Below are 18,163 nucleotides of genomic sequence, written 5' to 3'. Positions count from 1 at the left end.
CCTGTAGTAGTTTGAGAAACCTCCATACCATTTTCCATAATAGCTGCACCAATTTACACTCCCACCCACAGTGTAGGAGGGCTCCCTTTTCTCTACATCCTCATCAGCATTTCTTGTTCTCCATCTTTTTGATGATAGCTAGTCTAACTGGGGTGAGATGGTTTCTTAATGTGGTTTTGATTTGCATTTCTCTTTTGCTGAGTGATGTTGAGCATTGTTTTAAGTGTCTGTTGGCCATTTGTTTGTCTTCATTTGAGAAATGCCTATTCAGTTTCTTTGCCCATTTTTTAATTGGGTTATTTGGTTTTTTTGCTGTTAAGTTGTTTGAGTTCCTTGTATATTCTGGATATTAATCCTTTGTCAGAAGCTTATTTTACAAATATTTTCTCCCACTCTGATGGTTGTCTTTCACTCTGTTAATTGTTTCCTTTGCTGTGCAGAAGTTTTTTTTGATAAAATCCCATTTGTTTATTTTCCTTTTTGTTCCCTGTGCTTTGGGGGTCATAGTCATAAAGTCTATGCCCAGTTCTACTTCCTGAAGTGTTTACCATATGTTTTCTTTTAGGAGTTTTTTAGTTTCAGGACATATATTTAGTTATTTAATCCATTTTGAGTTGATTTTGGTATAATGGTGAGAGGTATGGGTGTAGTTTCATTCTTCTACATATGGATGTCCAGTTTTCCCAGCACCATTTATTGATGAGGCAGTCATTTCCCCAGTGTAAGGTTCTTGATGCTTTTGTTGAAGACCAGATGGCTGTAGGTATTTGAGCTGATTTCTGGGATCTGTATTCTGTTCCGTTGGTCCATGTGTCTGTTTCTAAGCAAGTACCATGCTGTTTTCGTTACTATAGCTTTGCAGTATAGTTTAAAGTCAGGTAGTTATTCCTGACTTTATTGTTTTTCTCAAGATTGCTTTGGCTATTTGGGGTCTTTTGTAGTTCCATATGAATTTCAATAATTTTAAAATTAATACAGTGAACAAAAATAATTAATTTCTAAGTTCTAACTAAAATTTGTATAGATCATTTTCTTAACCCAAGGAGCATATAAAAGAAGTTTATGTCATTGCCAAATAGTAGATTCAGTTTCCATAGTAATTTCATTTTTCTTTATCTTGTCCATCATATTTTCTTCCATTTTTTCCTTCTCTTTTTATTAGTACATTTGTTGATTGTTGTTAATTTCACTGTTTTGTTCAAGCAATGGAAAACACATAGAATACAATTTATTAGTCTTAAAAATTTTAGTAATACAGAATTTATAAGATTTTGGATTCATGTTTATCAGAAGGCAGTTCTGAAAACAGCTAAATTACCAATGTGTTTTCTTAAGTAGACTCCTCATAGTTCACAATAAACTAGAGAATATTTTACTGATAAAATTTCTAAAATGTAACAGAGAAAGAAGAATATTGCCAGTGTCAGTAATATAGCATTCAGGGACCTTAGAATAAATAGTGGCAGGCTTTTTCTCCCTAAGTAGTTGATGGTTTGTTGTTTTACAAAAAAGCAAAGGTTAATTTTACAACTGGCTTTAACATATTCTTCATACCTATCAGTGTCTTTGATACTATAGACAGCTTCCTATAATATGAATATAAAGCCTCACATTACAAATTAATGCAGATTCATCTAAGATTATATTTTTAAAAATGTAACTGGACTGCATAATTATATAATGTCATAACTAAAAGTGATTTTCTATTAATATGTAGTCATGATAAATTATTTTCCAAATTGTAGATTTTTCAGGAGCAATTTTAAATGATCCTCTTATCACTTAATTAAATCAGTACAGTTTGCAATATTAATTGGTGGTGGTAATATTAAGTCATTTGGGTTAAACTTTTAATTGACTATAAAAAAGGAAATATTCTTGAAGTGCTGTCTTAACTTTACTGCAGTTATGTTTTCCTAAAAACAGTTTGGAAAATGCTTTTTATGTCATAACTACAACATTTGAAACTGATTTTCAAAAATGCCATACATTTATTTTAATTGTAAAAATAGACATTGATCTTTGAATGCCAAGAATTATTAACAGTCAGTTTTAAGAGCTAAATGGCAAATTAATGCCTTCATAAATCAATATGGAATCTGCTAAAAAATATTTTAAATTATTCTTACTTACTTATCTCTAGACTCTGTTTTGAAGCTATGGTGCTTTCAAGAGATTTTCACTTTGAATAAATCATGCAACATCGTACATGATTAGAGTCATGACTCAAGCCAAAAACTCAACTTAAAAATTGTATTTTTCAAGTAAATATGCTATTCCCAACCAATATAAGTATATAACATAATTCCTAAATTATGGTGTGGTAAATGTACTGCAGCTAATCTTTATATCAAGTTCTCTTTCCCTTCTTGGCACATGGAAGAACTGAACTTCCTTATTCTCTTTAAATTAGGGCATAGTCAAATGACTTTGTCTGACCATAAATATTACCAAAAGTACTAGCTATTACTTCTATATAGAAGTATTTAATTTCTCATCCTTAATTCTCTAGATCAAACCCATGCAAGCATATGTTTATAAATAGGTGCCCAAGAGACCAAAGAAGCCTACAATGTTAAAATAGCCCTTGGGTTGTAAGACTGAGGCTGCTTAGAACTGAGAAATGTACTCTAATCGTTTGGTGTTGCTTGTCATCACAACATAGCCAGCCAATCCTGACTGATACATGTCACGTCAGAATCAATTCATGATTTATACATTTACGTAAAAACTAATCTATTGCAATTAAGTCAAGATTCACAATTAAATTTCACTTAACAATTCATCATAGCATTTGCATATTTCTTTGTCTTCCATTTGGCTTTTTAGTTTTTTTTTTTTTTTTCAGGGCTAATCTTCATGCATGCACAATATTATTATTGGAAAAGTGATTAAAATACTATCTATTCTTTCTTAATAATTTGCCCTTTGCAAAGAAGTAAAATCAGCACTCATTACATTTTAACTTTTTCATATTTTATAATCCATGATGGTGTGTAAATAACATGAGTTCTTTAAAACATAAATGCCAGGGGAAAGTATTACCACCTGTCTCATTAGACAACTAGGACATAATTGTTTTAGAATATATGTAGTTATTATTTATTAGCAGTGACAATTATACCTCATATGTGTATTTTCTATACCTATATATCTAATAAATTATTTTGTTAAAATGGTGCTCTGTGTATAATAAATTGTTCATTCTTAAGTTTTAAACTTAACATTTTTCACATAATTATATCATTTAGAATATTTATATTCAAAATAAGCCAGTATAGTTTTATTTTTCGAAGGCTTCTTTTTTTTTTTTTTTTGGTCTTTTTGTGACCGGCCGCACCACGCTCAGCCAGTGAGCGCACCGGCCATCCCTATATAGGATCCGAACCCGCGACGGGAGCACTGCTGCGCTCCCAGCGCCACACTCTCCCGAGTGCACCATGGGGTCGGCCCCGAAGGCTTATTTTTTATTATTTGAATAAACCTAAATATTATACTGTGATAGACAGAAATAAATTTTCAGTTTCCAAATACAAATTTTTTTCATATTTTCAAATTGTCCTATAACTTGCAGCATTTATGCCATTTAGAAATGAAATTCCATTGTTATAATTACAGACAATAATAAAATTTTAAAGTTACATTGGATAATTTTTAACAAAATGATGCTTTATATTCTATGAATGTATGAGTTTTCTTGCTCAGACATTTAAAAAAAATGATATAGAAACCAAATAACAAAAATCACCCTATAAAATTCATTTTACTCCTTCTAAACAGTTCAATATTTTTTTTTATTGAAACCTAATCGATTATACTTATTTGTAGGGTACAGAGCTGACTATCAGTATTTGTGTACAATACGTAATGATCAAATCAGGATAGTTGGCATATTCGTCATGAATGAGTATGTTTTGCAGTTCAATATTTCTTGCCAAATTAGATTTCTAATGATCATTGTAATATCCCCCCCCCCAAAAAAAATCAGTCAGAAATACTTTGTAATTTATTTCACTAGGTTTAAGTTTCAATACTTGCATATTTAAAGTAAAAATATCCACATAATAATGTGATACCAGGAACACAATTTTCCCAAACACACACACATATATGCATACAAACACACAGACAAAGATGAGATGAATTACTCTAGATCACTGAATTTTTTGATTAGTGCAAAATTATCATTTATACCATATATAGTGACCATGTCCAATGATAAGCACACAGAAGATTCCAGTTTTAAAGTAATAGTAGTTTTCATGTATTAGTAATCTATGATAACATTTTCTCTAGCTCCTAAAGTAATGAAATATGCTAAATATCGATATTTCAAGGGATCTTGGAAACCACTCTGTCAGTTAAACTTTTAATATCTGATTATTTAAATGGTTCTGTAAAATAGGAAAAGACTGGTCCATGATGTCAGCCAAATCTGGGCTTGTATAATAGCACCAGTGCCTGAAATTTGGCCAAGTTTCCTCATCTTTGTTAACTATATAAAGGGAAAAAAATCATATTTAAAGTAAGTAAAATTCAGTTAGTAAATTACCCAGAATTTATGAATGCTTCAATACTTTAAAATTACTTATTAAAACAAACACATTTACTATGTACTTTCTGTGTTCCAAGCCCTTTGCTATACAAGGAGGATAAAAACATAGCATTGTAAAAAAAGAGAAATTGACAAATGAGGGAATTAATAATTTTTATTAATAACTAGGGTTAGTAATAAAGAACACCACTTGTTTATTGTTTCATTTATATCACTAAGCAATTTTAATTGCTATTTGTGTTCTTCAAATACCTTGGAGTAATTTATTTGGACATATTTTTGTGCACATATATTTCAATCATTGCATTAGGTAATGGGGCACCAGTGTAAGCAAAACACACACACACACACACACACACACACACACACACACATTTATATGTATTATATACATGTCTATCTAGTAATGAAGCAGTCATGGCTATATACCTGGGAACTTGATAGGGATGAAACAGTTGACTCAGCTCTACTCCACAGTCTTTTATGCTCCAGCATGCTACTTTGGGCTTGTTCATGTGGCAGTCTTCAAGAGTCCAAGAAAAAGAGCAGAAACCCACAAGATATCTTAAGAGATAGCCTTAGAAAAGACACACTGTAATTTCCACCACACTCTGCTGACCAAAGCATGTCACAAGTCAACTTTCATGTAAGAGTAGGGAAGTATACTCCATTTCTTGGGAGGATTTTCAATGTCACATTGAAAGGGGCTTGGATATAGAAAGGGAAATGATTATAACTATTATTTTTTGAAATAATAGACATAATAGTATATAACTGACTTTAATTGATCATGGAGATAAATGTACATTCCGAATAAACGTAATGAGAGTTTTCTACTTTATCCATTGAAATCTAAGGCCATATCATGAGCATGGAAATTAGATGGGTTGAAGTTAACAGATGCTGTACATTTTATTTAATCCATTTCTCAACAAGATAAATATAGTAAATGTCTAAGAGAACTATAAAAATTGTAGGTACATTTCCAGGCTTACTTTTATTTTCACATAACTTTATGCATCAAACTTAAATACTCATCTTTGCTCCAATGGGAAACATGATTCCTTTCATTTATTCATTTACTTATGTTCTATTCTTGGCCCATAGAAAACATAGTGCTATATCAGCATAGCCTAATCTTCCACATCCATCAAATTTTGTTTCAAATTCAACTTCCATTATGAAAAAAATCACATGTTCACAATCTCAGCCTGACTTCCTTGTAATTTTCCTACCATATTAATGTACATAACATGTAATATAAAATTACTTTAATTTCAAATATTATTCTTTATGTGTGTATATTATTATTTTTACTACTAAACACTGAAGTCCTTAATACAATGAATTATATTCCCCAATTCTGTATCACTAAAACAACATAAAACATTGTCGGTGGGACTGCAAAATGGTGCAGCCTCTGTGGAAAATGGTATGGAGGTTCCTCAAACAATTGGAGATAGATCTACCATATGACCCAACTATCCCACTGCTGAGAATATACCCAGAGGAATGGAAATCATCAAGTCGAAGGTATATCTGTTCTCCAGTGTTCATTGCAGCATTCTTTACAATAGCTAAGAGTTGGAACAAGCCCAAATGTCCATCATCAGAGGAGTGGATATGGAAAGTGTGGTATATCTACACAGTGGAACACTACTCTGCTATAAAAAAGAATGAAATACTGCCATTTGCAATGACATAGATGGACCTATTAAGTGAAACAAGTCAGGCACAGAAAGAGAAATATCACATATTCTCACTTATTTGTGGGAGCTAAAAATAAATAAATAAATACACAAAACCTCGGGGCGGGGGAGGGAAGAAGACACAACAATTACAATTCCTTGAAGTTGATATGACAAGCAAACCGAAAGGACATTGTTGGGAGGGAGGGAGGAAAGGAAGGAGGGAGGGAGGTTTCTTTAATTGGCCACAATAATCAACCACATTGTATATTGACAAAATAAAATTAAATTAAAACAATAATAATAATAACAATTTTAAAAACTTAAAAGCCTACAAATATAAGACCATTAGTAAAGGAAACAGTGGTAGAATATTTCAGTATAATTTTCAAGGAGGCAGCAAAGTAAATAATTTAGGAGAACAGAGTAAGAAAAGGAAATGTCTTCAGAGCTGCAGGGAAAGATTTCAAAAGAAATAGACCAGAATTCCACCCTCCCCACCAAACACATACACAGAACTCCAGAATGAGCAGGAAGTGGGCACATGAGGTAATCAGCACTTCAAAGGTGATGCAAGTCTCATTATTATCTCAATGTAACCAGTGATGACAATGATATCTAAGGAGGTTAAGTAATTGCCTGAGGCTTCACATAACTATTATTTTTTTAGACTTGCATTAGATACCCAAACTCAAGAATTTGAGTTTAAGAAATGCTTTCTTTTACTTTGAAACTTGCATTCCATCAATAGTCAATAATATCAATTTTACTTAAACTACATATTTATATTTCACTATTAACTATCCTGCATTTCTAGTCCTAAATTTTTTATGTTCAATTATAATGCACTTCTTAAAGGTTTCAGTGGCATAACAAAATAGAGGATTTAGAATCAGAATACTATCTGTGTATACTAGATAAGTTAATTAATGACTTTGATAATCAGCTCATACATCTGTAAAATGGAGAAAATGAAACTGTTATGAACTGAAATGTTTATGTCCTCCCCAAAATCATATGTTGAAGTCTTAACTCTCAATGTGGTGGTAGTTTGATATGAAGCCATTGGGAGGCTTCATTAAGATGAGATGAAGTCACGAGGGTGTGGCCCTTATGATGGAATTAGTGCCTTATAAGAAGAGACACAGAGAGCTCTCTGTCTCTGTCTCTCTGTCTCTCTGTCTCTCTCTCTCTCTCTCTCTCCCTCCCAGTACATGCACAAAGAAGAGAAAACATGAGCATGCAGTGAAAAGGGGGCTGTCTGTAACCTAGAAAGAAGGCCTTCATCCGAACCTGACTATGGAGGACCCTCATTTCAGTCTTCCAGACTCCCAAACTGTGAGAAAATAAATTTCTATCACTGAGGCCACCCAGACTATAGTATTCTGTTATGGCAGCACCAACTACTAATACAGAAAACTAATTCTCAAATTGGTTGTAACCATAAAGTGAAAGAATAAAATAAAAATTTGACTTGTTCCCTCAATTTTTGTTTGTCAAAATACACAGGGGAGTGATTTATGTTAATGATAAATACAAATTGTTTCTAAAGATAATAAATACATGATCTGATAAATAGCTTTGAAACATGACATGTTATGTATGTATTATTTATAGTACACTATTTTCTTTTATTATTGTAAAGTGGCTAAATTCCTTGTCCTCCTCTTGTATCAATCCTTGTTTTAATTATTTTAGCTAATATCTGCCTGTAGGTAAAAGTATCTAGAGTAGTGTTAAGAGTTAACAATTGAATGCGTTTCTGCACTCTGTAGCTCTGCGGTTACAAGCCTGTCAGTTTTTTAACCTTTCTGTGTTAGTAAGAGACTGAACTAAACCACAGCCTGCCAGCAATTTCCTGTGTAGATGAGAAACAAAGTTGCTTTTAGTTTGTGCTAAAGAAGACCCCTACTCAAAACCTCATGCTCACTTTTTGGAAGTAGTCTTGCTCTTTGACCACACTTCCTGTTCTTGTACCCACTGTGATGAAGCCCCTTACCCAAAGCCACTGACCCAGCTAACCACCTGTTAAAGACCCCCAATTTAGGTAACTCTGACTGAGTACAGACAAAGCCAATAGGAACGCTTGCTTGTTTGCTTGCCTAAAGGAGTACATTAGTTACCCCAGCGTTTGGTGCTCAGGATTTTGGAATGCTAGTTCCCCTGAGACCCGCCAGTGTCTATGTTCTCCGTCTCTCTGAGTGACTGTGTTTCCTTTGGCAACTCCTTCCACAACATTTTTGGTGCATTGGCTGGGAAGTGGTGCCAGGAAATGAAGGCTGGCCCCTTGGGCCACCAGCCTGGGCTGGCACTGACCCTGGGGCCGGCAACACCACAGACAGCTGAGGAGGTGCCGCCCAGGCAGCTTAGCTGGGCCCTTGGAGGAAGTGGTCTCACTGATCCAGGGAAGTGCCTGCCCAACTGGACTCAAAGGAGAAAATGGACCAGCCAGACTCAAAAAGGTCTCAACAACTGGTAAGCCCCCTTCTCCACCTATCATTTAGTTCAGTTTAGGATTTGAGGACTGAGCAAAGCTGGAGACCAATCACCCTCTCATCGGGTCCTTAGAAGGGCCCCACCCTGGGCATTACAGACTTAAGAGGGAAGACTGGCCAATTTGAGCTCTTGTTCCCTGCCTGATTTGAGACCGGGTTGCAACACCCAGGTCTCCAATTCTGTCTGATTTCTTTGAGTGCTGGATTTTGAACACTTTGTCATATTAGAGGGTGGAGGGGGAGACCAACTACCCCCCAGGAGGTGCACTACCATGGTCTGGGAGCAGATAACCTCTGTCTTCCCAGAAGTCTAGTAAGGGCCACCTGTCTGATGGACTTCAGCCCAGGAAGTCTGTGGGGCCCAGTTGTGAGCACAACCCAGTGACCTCCTCTTGAAGACACAACCCAATGAGGAGGGTTGTTGACAAGGGGCTTAGTTTATATCCAAGTTGCTGGTTGCAGGCAATTCGAGATTTCTCCTGGCTTGCTCAGGCATCCTCCAGATTTCTTTGTGAGTTAGGTAGGATTGGGATAGGCAATGTAACTTAACCTCTGTCATAACACAGAAGAGAGGCAACACATTCTAACTTGAGCCAGGCAGTGGTTACAGCAACAAGTGCATGGAGCCAGATGAAACCCTGAAGCTTGGGCAAGAGAAGCAGTACCTGATGGTGCCCCAGACTGGGACTTCAATGAAAAGTAAGGGAGAAACCAGCTTCACAGACACCAAGATGCACTCCTCCAAGGACTGAGGGCAGCAGCCAGAAAGCCTACCAACAAACCGGACAAACCACCAGTGTCAGGTCCGCCGCCGGCCGACCCAAACAGCCCTAGCCTTGTTCCTTTTGGTGGGCAAGCAAATGGCCCGGGATTCCTCTTTCCCTCCTGTCCCCTTTGGAAGGAGATGGGGGAAGAGAGCCGTGAAGAGAGGTGAGCACACCGCCGGCCCCAACCAGCCCAGTTAAAGGACACTCAGACGCGGCGGGTGTTCTGTCGAGCAGTTCCGTTTATTATCACACAAGCACTTGCTTTTAAAGGCAAATGGGGAAGGCAGGTTTTTTACCTCCTCCAATCAGCTTAAGGGTTACAAGAGCATGCATCCTGTCTCAATACCTATCTATTGCAATCACATAGTGTTCATGAGCGTGGAAGCGTGTATTCAGCCAGTAAGGGCTAAGGCAAGGTTCTCGCAGACACACCCACCCTACTTCCTCCCGGGGCCATCTTAGGCTGCCACGTTAATCCACTTGTAATGTCACTTAAGGTGGCGTTAGTTTTTAAAGCCCAACACACCAGCAGAATTCTATGAGAGGCTTTGTGAAGCCTTCTGAGTCTACATACCATGTGATCTTGAGGCAGCTGAAAACCAGCAAATGATCAATGCAGCCTTTGTGGCCCGGTCATGTGCTGACATCAGCTGTAAGTTGCAGAAGCAAGATAGCTTTACTGGAATGAATGAAGCTCAACTCCTGGAAGTGGCTAGCATGATTTTTGCCAATTGGGACTGAGAAGCCAAAAGAGAGGCAGAAAGACACATGCAGAAAAAGGCAACACTCCTGGTGGTAGCAGTGGTGATGGCAAACTCAAACTAGTCCCCAGAGCTAGAGGAAAGGAGAAATTTCCACGAAAGCCCTGGACACCTTTAAAGCCAGACCAATGTGCATTCTGTAAATGGATGGGTCACTGGAAATCAACCTGCCCCAAGAGGTAGAAACTCCAGACTATGCCAAAAGACAAAACACAGACTGAGATAAAAAAGCATAACCAGGAGCCAATAAAAAAGGGGTTCAAGACCTCTTTGACTTCACCAGGCTGGACTCAGAATAGGGGCGACCAGGGTCCCTGATCCTGTACCCCCAGGAGCCTAAGGTCAAAATGGTAATTGGGGGCCAACCCATGACTTTTATGGTGGACACTGGAGCAGAACATTCAGCAGTTACTAGCACTGTGGCCCCATTCTCAGGCAAAAAGGCCACCGTTGTTGGTGCCACTGGGGCACAAGCAGACTGGCCTTTCTGCAAGGTCTGTACCTGTCACCTTGGGGGTCACACAGTGACTCACGAGCTCCTATACTTGACTGACTGCACCAGACCCCTACTAGGAAGGGACCTACTAAGAAAGCTAGCGGCGCAAATCACCTTCACACCTTGAGAAGCAGCTTGCTTAACCCTAAGCAGTCAGGAAACCTTAATTATGGCCATACAGTGCCTAAGGAGGAAGAATGGTGTCTATATACTGGGGCTAAGCAAGGTCAGAACTCAGGACCATCAGAGGCTCGAAGGGACTTCTTCTTTATGTAGTTTCCACTGGTTTGAGCAGAAGTAGAACCCCTGGGCATGGCCAGGAACCATGCCCCAATCATAATTGAGCTGGAATCAGGAGCTACACCAGTTCAGATAAGACAATAACCAGTTCCACGAGAGACTCAGTTAGGAATACAACAACACATTCACCAGTTGCTAAAAGTAGGGATCCTGATGGAATGTCAGTTGGCCTGGAACACGGCACTCCTGCCAGTCAAGAAGCCCAATGGGAATGGGTACTGCCCAGTCCAAGATCTGCAAGCTGTAATCAAGATGGCTGTAATCCTTCATCTCATAGTGCCCAATCCGTCTACTCTCCTAAGCCTGCTTCCCATGCAGGCCAAATGGTACTCCTGTCTAGACCTTAAGGATTCTTTATTCTGTCTCTAGCTGACAAAGAAAAGTCAGCCCTTGTGTGCTTTTGAAAGGTAGGATCCCAAGGTGGGGAGGAAGACTCAACCAAATTGGACTCTGCTGCCACAGGGGTTCAAAAACTCACCCGCACTCTTCAGAGAGTCATGGGCTTCAGACCTAGCAGCCTTTCAAGGACATCTATTAAATTGTACCCTGCTTCTGTATGTGGACAATGTCCTGCAGGCCAGCCCTTCACAAAAAGATTGTTGGAAAGGAGCAAAGGCCTTGCTGAGCCTGCTTTCTGAGTCAGAATATAAGGTATCATAAGAAAAAGCATAAATCTGCCAACAAAAAGTCAAGTATTTAAGATATAACATCTCAGAGGGGTGCTGCTCCCTAGGAACAGAAAGAAAACAGGCTATTTATGCCATCCCTTGACCAGACATCAAGAGAAAGTTCCAAGAATTCCTTGGAGCTGCTGGACTCTGCTGAGTCTGGATACCAGGATGTTCAGAAAAAGCTAAGCCCTTATGTGAAATCCTCAAAGGGTCTGAAAAGGAGCCCCTCAATTGGGGGCCAGAACAAGAACATGCATTCACTGAAATAAAAACCGTGCTGACCCAGGCACCTCTCCTAGGAATTCCAGATGTGACACGAGAATTTAACCTCTTTGTTCATGAAAAGAACCATATGGCCATAGGGGTCCTCACTCAAACCATAGGGCCTTGGCAAAGACTGGTTGCATACTTGTCCCAATAGCTGAACACCATAGCAGCTGGGTGGCCCCCATGCCTGCAAGCCATGGCAGCCACTGTCACCCTAATTCACCCAAGACAAACTCACCTTGGGACAGAACATCAATGTAAAGTTCCCACATGCAGTAACAACTCTGATGAACAACTGTGGCTATAGGTGGCTGACCAACTCAAGAATGACCCATTACCAAGGACTCCTCTGCGAAAATCCTTGAGTACAGCTCGAGACTGTCCAGGCTCCAAATCCAGCCATGCTCCTACCCTCTAAGGCTGGCTCACCAGACCATGACTGTGAGAAGCTAATAGATGAGATGTACTCTAGCAAGCTTAATTTAACTGATCAGCCCCCAACTGGTCCAGCCATCGAACTGTTCAAAGACAGGAGCAGTTACATTGAGGCAGGGCAATGGAAGGTAGGGTATGCCGTGACAACTACAAAGACATAATAAAGGCAGAGCCCCATCCAAGGATTGGTCTGCACAGTGGGAAGAATTTGGGTCACTCATTTAGACACTTAGATTATCAAAAGGAAAATGAGTCAATATATATACTGAATCATAATATGCCTTTGCAACCCTACATGTGCAGGGAGCCTTATACAAGAAGAGGGGCCTGCTAACAGCAGGAGGAAAGGCAATCAAAAATAAAGAGGAAGTTCTCCAGCTCCTTGAGATGATGTGGGAGCCTGCCCAAGTGGCCATTATCCACTGCAAGGACCATCAAAAGGGGACAGATATGGTCAGTGAAGGAAACCAACTGGCCGAACTAATGGCCAGAGAGGTAGCCACCCAAACAGCACCCCCTAAAAGCCTAAGAGAGACAGCTAAAATCGTGCTAGCTCCTGAAGTGACACAACAAATAGAATACACCAAAGAGAAAGCTCAGTGGGTAGAGAGGAAAGGTGGGACAAAAACCTCTGAAGGATGGTGGAAACTTCCAGACCACCAAGTACTGGTCCTACAGCAGCTAGCCCACCAGCTGGTCCAAGAATATTATAACTTAACACACTGGGGGCAAATGGCCCTAGAAACTACACTAGTATGTTACTACTTCATTCCAAAGCTAACCTCTTGTTGTGCTCTGGTCAGCTCATGCTGCCCAATCTGTGTTCAAAACAATGCCAAACAAGAACCCTGACAAGCACCTGGAGTCCAGCCAGTTGGGAGATCAGACTTCGAAGATGTAATGGTGGACTTTACAGAGGTAAAACACAGCAGGGGCTATAAATACCAGCTGGTTATGGTATGCTCCTTCACTGGATGGGTAGAAGCATTGCCCACACAGTCAGAACAGGCCTGTGAGATCACAACGGCTCTTCTAAGGTAGGTGGTACCCAGGTATGGACTCCCCCTAGCCATATGCTCAGACAACAGGCCAGCCTTTGTCACAGACATTGTCTAGGGACTGGCCAAGATTCTGGGAGTAAAATTCAGGGAAACTGGAGCATATGAATCAGACCCTAAAAACCACATTAGTTAAATTTTGCCAAGAAACAGGGCTCCCTTGGGTAGATGTGCTTCCTTTGGCCTTACTGTGAGTCAGATATATGATAGGACCAATGGGATATTCTCCCTTTGAAATCGTGTGTGGAAGCCCACCCCCACTGATAGCTAAACTGCAGGGAGACCTCCCACAGCTGGGAAGAATAGAAATAACACAGTATTTACAGTCTTTGGCTAAAATACTTAAGCAGATAACTCAGACAGCTCTAGAATGGGCTCCTATTCCTTTGGGAAGTTGGGCCCATCAGTTTCAGCCAGGAGACATGGTCTGGGTAAAAGACTGGAAAAAGATTCGCTTAAAGCCAGCCTAGGTGGGGCTGCACATGGTTGTATTAACTAACCACTACAGTTAGTTCCAGGACTGACTCCCTGAATCCACATACCGGGGTAAAGCCAGCTGCCCCTGCAGGTGACAATGCCTCATGGTCCATAAAAACTGATCCCGCCAACCCACTCAAGGTCCAGTTCCAGAAGTGGCCCCTCACCAGTCGACACTGCCCTGCTCCAGTCACTCTGGGAGCTGACTGGCCAGTGCACAGCTGAACCCTGAGGATCAACAAGCCCTGTACCATTCACTCCAGAAGCTGACTGGCCGGCGCATGGCCAAAGCTTGAACATTCTGCATTATGGGACATGATAAGTATTTGTCACCCTTTAACACTGTTTTCTGTTATATTGCTTGTTCTAGTACTTGCTATATTCCTAGTGTCAACCACCCCAAAAGACTAGTGTAAAATAGAAAAAGTTTGCATAGCTCTCCTATACTTAACAGTGATAGGAAGCTTATTAGGTATCTCCAGGTGGCAGTGTGTTTCTTAAATCTAAGAACCCCCTTTTCAGGTAGGGAAGAGTTAAAAATGAATTTCAGTCCACTGTTGTTGTTAATGCTGTTGTTACTAGTCCTACCCATCTGTTATTCTGAGAAACACCTCTCATCCTGCCTCTGCCCTTACCCTCGACTAGGACAGCCTCTGCCTTCAGTGTGTTACCCACCTAGCAATATACCCCAAACCTGTGAGACACTGAAAAAAGATGCACTTAAGGGAATTTTTCCTGTACAATATCATTTTCACCCCCACTCCTAAGCGGGAGTGTGCAAAACCTCAGACCTCAACTGGCTATTCTTGCTGGCTACCTGTCAATCCCCTCCCAAAGTGTGCCTGTTTCTCTCACAGTGTTGTTGGCCTAAACCCTTGTTGGAAACAGAAAAGACTTTGTTATGGGCCCAACCAGAAACTTTATTGGACTTGGAAACACCAAGGCCACTCCTTTTGTTGGGAAAGAGCAAACTATGGTGATAGACAGGAGGGCCCAGCCAGTCCCATTATAACAAAGGGGCCTAATACAGACTCAAACCGGAGGCCTTGAATGCTAGAAAGCAGTCCCAGGGTTAGTTACAACAAGTCAAACCTTGACCAAGTGTTAAAGACTGTCCATTATCTTTTAAATATCTCTAACACTGCTTTGGCTAAGGACTGCTGGCTCTGCCTGCCTAAGATGTCCCATTATACTGCCATCCAATATCTCGGGGGAGAGTGCAGGTTGATTTAACCCAGCAAAGGAGCCCAGGGTTACAAATATAATCATGACACTTAAGGCCCCACAGTGCATCAACACAGGATGGGCCCTGAAGGTGGGTTACTTAGCAAAAGGACAGTGTGACAATATCACTAGCATCTCCACCACTAAACACTCCAAGCCCAGGTGCTGACCTCAGAAGGGCATGTTCCTTGTATTTGTAAGTTTTTCCTAACACTGTCTCCTTGCTAACTGGGCAGAAATCTGCCCAGTAGCCTCTATTATCCCTGAGGCAGATATTGTCCTGGAGAACCAATCTCTCATTGTCTCCCTTGGGGCACCTGTAGGAGCAAGGAGAGCATTTCCTCTTGTATACCATTGCTAATTGGGCTGGGAGTTTCTGCAGGAGTTGGGGCAGGAGTTGGAGGAATAGCCCACTCTGCCACTTCCTTTAATAAATGGTCTAAGGACCTCTCTAATGACATGGAGCAAGTGGACACTTCCTGAACAACTCTGCAAGACCAAGTGGACTCTGGCAGAAGTAGTCTTCCAGAACAGGTGAGGGCTAAGATTTGCTTATTGCAGAGATCTGTTTATTTCTTAATGAGGAGTGCTGTTTCTATGCCAACAAGTCAGGAAAAGTAAGAAATATGGTCCAACAATTAAAAGAACATATAACTAAAAGGAGAGAAGAGCTAGAACAATCCTGGTTTTCATTGACGGGTACCTGGAAATGGGTATCCTGGCTTCTGCCATTTGTTGGGCCTATAGTGATAATTTTCCTTGTACTTTTGTTTGCTCCATGTGTTCTAAACTGTATTGTTAAGTTTGTTTCAGATTTCTTGCAAACCATCAAGCTACAAATGATCCTGTCTCATCCAGGGTACACTTGTGTGCCAATGGAGGACAAGGAACCTGAGAGTTATGCTTACTCAATAGTTTGAGAGAGCATAAAAGGGGGGATTAAAGTGGCTAAATTCCTTGTCCTCCCCTTGTATTAATCCTTGTTTTAATTATTTTAGCTAGTTCCCCTGAGACCCACCAGCATAATAAATCATCTGTGCTCTCCAACTCTCCAAGTGACTGTGTTTCCTTTGGCAACTCCCTCCACAACAATTGAAACATAATTAATTATATATATTTGTAGGGTACAAAGTCGACTATTAGTAGTTGTGTACAATATGTGATGGTCAAATCAGGATAGTTAGTTTGTTCATCTTTACAATATGTAATCATTCTTTGTGGCCACTAACCAATTTTTCATTAATTTCTCATTAAAATCCCTCCCACTCCCCTTCCACTTCCCCTTTCCATTTCTAGTAACCACAGATCTGTTCTCTCCGTCTAAAAGTTTCATGTACTGTTGTGATTGTTGTTTATTTATCTCTCTCTTTCCTTATTTTTTTTGTTCATTTATTAATTCAACTCTTACTATATTCTAATATAAGCATTTATTCCCATTTTGCACATGAAGATTGGGCAAAAAAGAGTTAACATAGCAGGTCTGAAACTGATACATTGGAAAGTGTTGCTTGGGCTTGTGTAGTTGTCTCTAGCTGGCATCCGGGAACTTGGATCTTGAATGGGTCTTATTGTTCCCAAAGCTTATAAGAAAAGCACATTATACCTATACTTTTTGTGCAAACAATATGATTTACGCTGAATATCAACTTACAATCTGAGAATTGGGAATTTTCACATATATGAAGGAAAGAGCGCCTATATGACCAGTCCCAATTAAAACTCTGAATGAATTAATGAAATTAGCTATTAAATATTAATAGAAGATATTTCATATTTATTATAACAACTCATTGTAAGAGGAAATAAGTGTGTATGTTTCCACTGGAAGAAGAATTTTGAAAACGTGAGCCTACTTTCTTTTAGAGTTTTCTCCAAGCACCTTTTTCCTTTCCCAATTTTGTTCTGTGTCCTTTTGCTGAGAATAATCATAGCCATGAGGATGACTACATGCTGAGTCCATTGAGTCTTGCTAGCCTATTACCAAACCTGGGAGAAGTATTGAGACCACTGACCCAAAGAAACTTAGGCTCAGAGAGTTCAAGTTACTTGCTTTCCTCATTTTATCTGATTCCAAAGATCTCAGTGATGTGAAAACTCCTGGTCAATTGAGAGAATAGAAAACAGAACTGAGAAGAGTAGTGTTAATATTACTATGAAGGAGAAAAAAAAAAAATTTCTTACCTGAAGCAAGGTAATTCACAGCATATACATCAGTTTCTCTTTAACAATCTTTCATTTAGAGAGTTATATCAACAAGATGGAAAACCAAATCAATTGCTTAAAAAGGAATAAACCACAATCTCTTTTTCTTCACTTCCTCCAGAGTATTTAAAGAATATTGAAGAGTAATTTAGCAGTTGAGTTATTTGTTGACATAAATTTTAACTTCAGAGAAAGCAGAGACTTTTCTTAGTCTTCTTTTCCTCATTCTCTAAAGGAATTCTTGCTGAACAGGAGTAGAGAAGAGTTCATGAGGTCATGTTAGTCTCGCAGTCTACTTTTATATAAAGTAGAGCTTATATAAAACAGAGCTCGATGAAAATAGAGTAAAACAAAGTAAAAAGATGAGTAAAACTCATCTCTCCAAGTATTTTAAGTTTGGGCAACTTCTCTTTTGTGACCTATAGGTATGAGCTAATCTCTATACTCTATAGATGTAGAGATCAGAGGAATGAAGACCTAATGCCAGCAGACAACCAGGGCACCTACATAAGAACATCAGGTCTCAGTAATTGCACTGATTATGTTGTGTACTTGGACCCTGGTTACCTGTGTATTGAGGAAAGGGAGATAGATATGAAAGGGAGGGAGAACATAGTCTGGGAAGGAGGATCAGTGAGAATATGGGAAAACTGAATTAAAAAAAAAAAAGTTCTGCTTGAAATTTTTCTTGAAATGATCCTACCTCCTTTGTGCTATTTTCTGTCAAAGATTAAAGAAGGCTTTTAACAATTGAATGTCTATGACCT

The sequence above is a fragment of the Cynocephalus volans genome, chromosome 7 (assembly GCF_027409185.1).
Source record: "Cynocephalus volans isolate mCynVol1 chromosome 7, mCynVol1.pri, whole genome shotgun sequence".
Classification (NCBI taxonomy): domain Eukaryota; kingdom Metazoa; phylum Chordata; class Mammalia; order Dermoptera; family Cynocephalidae; genus Cynocephalus; species Cynocephalus volans.
This window is presented reverse-complemented; position numbering follows the sequence as displayed.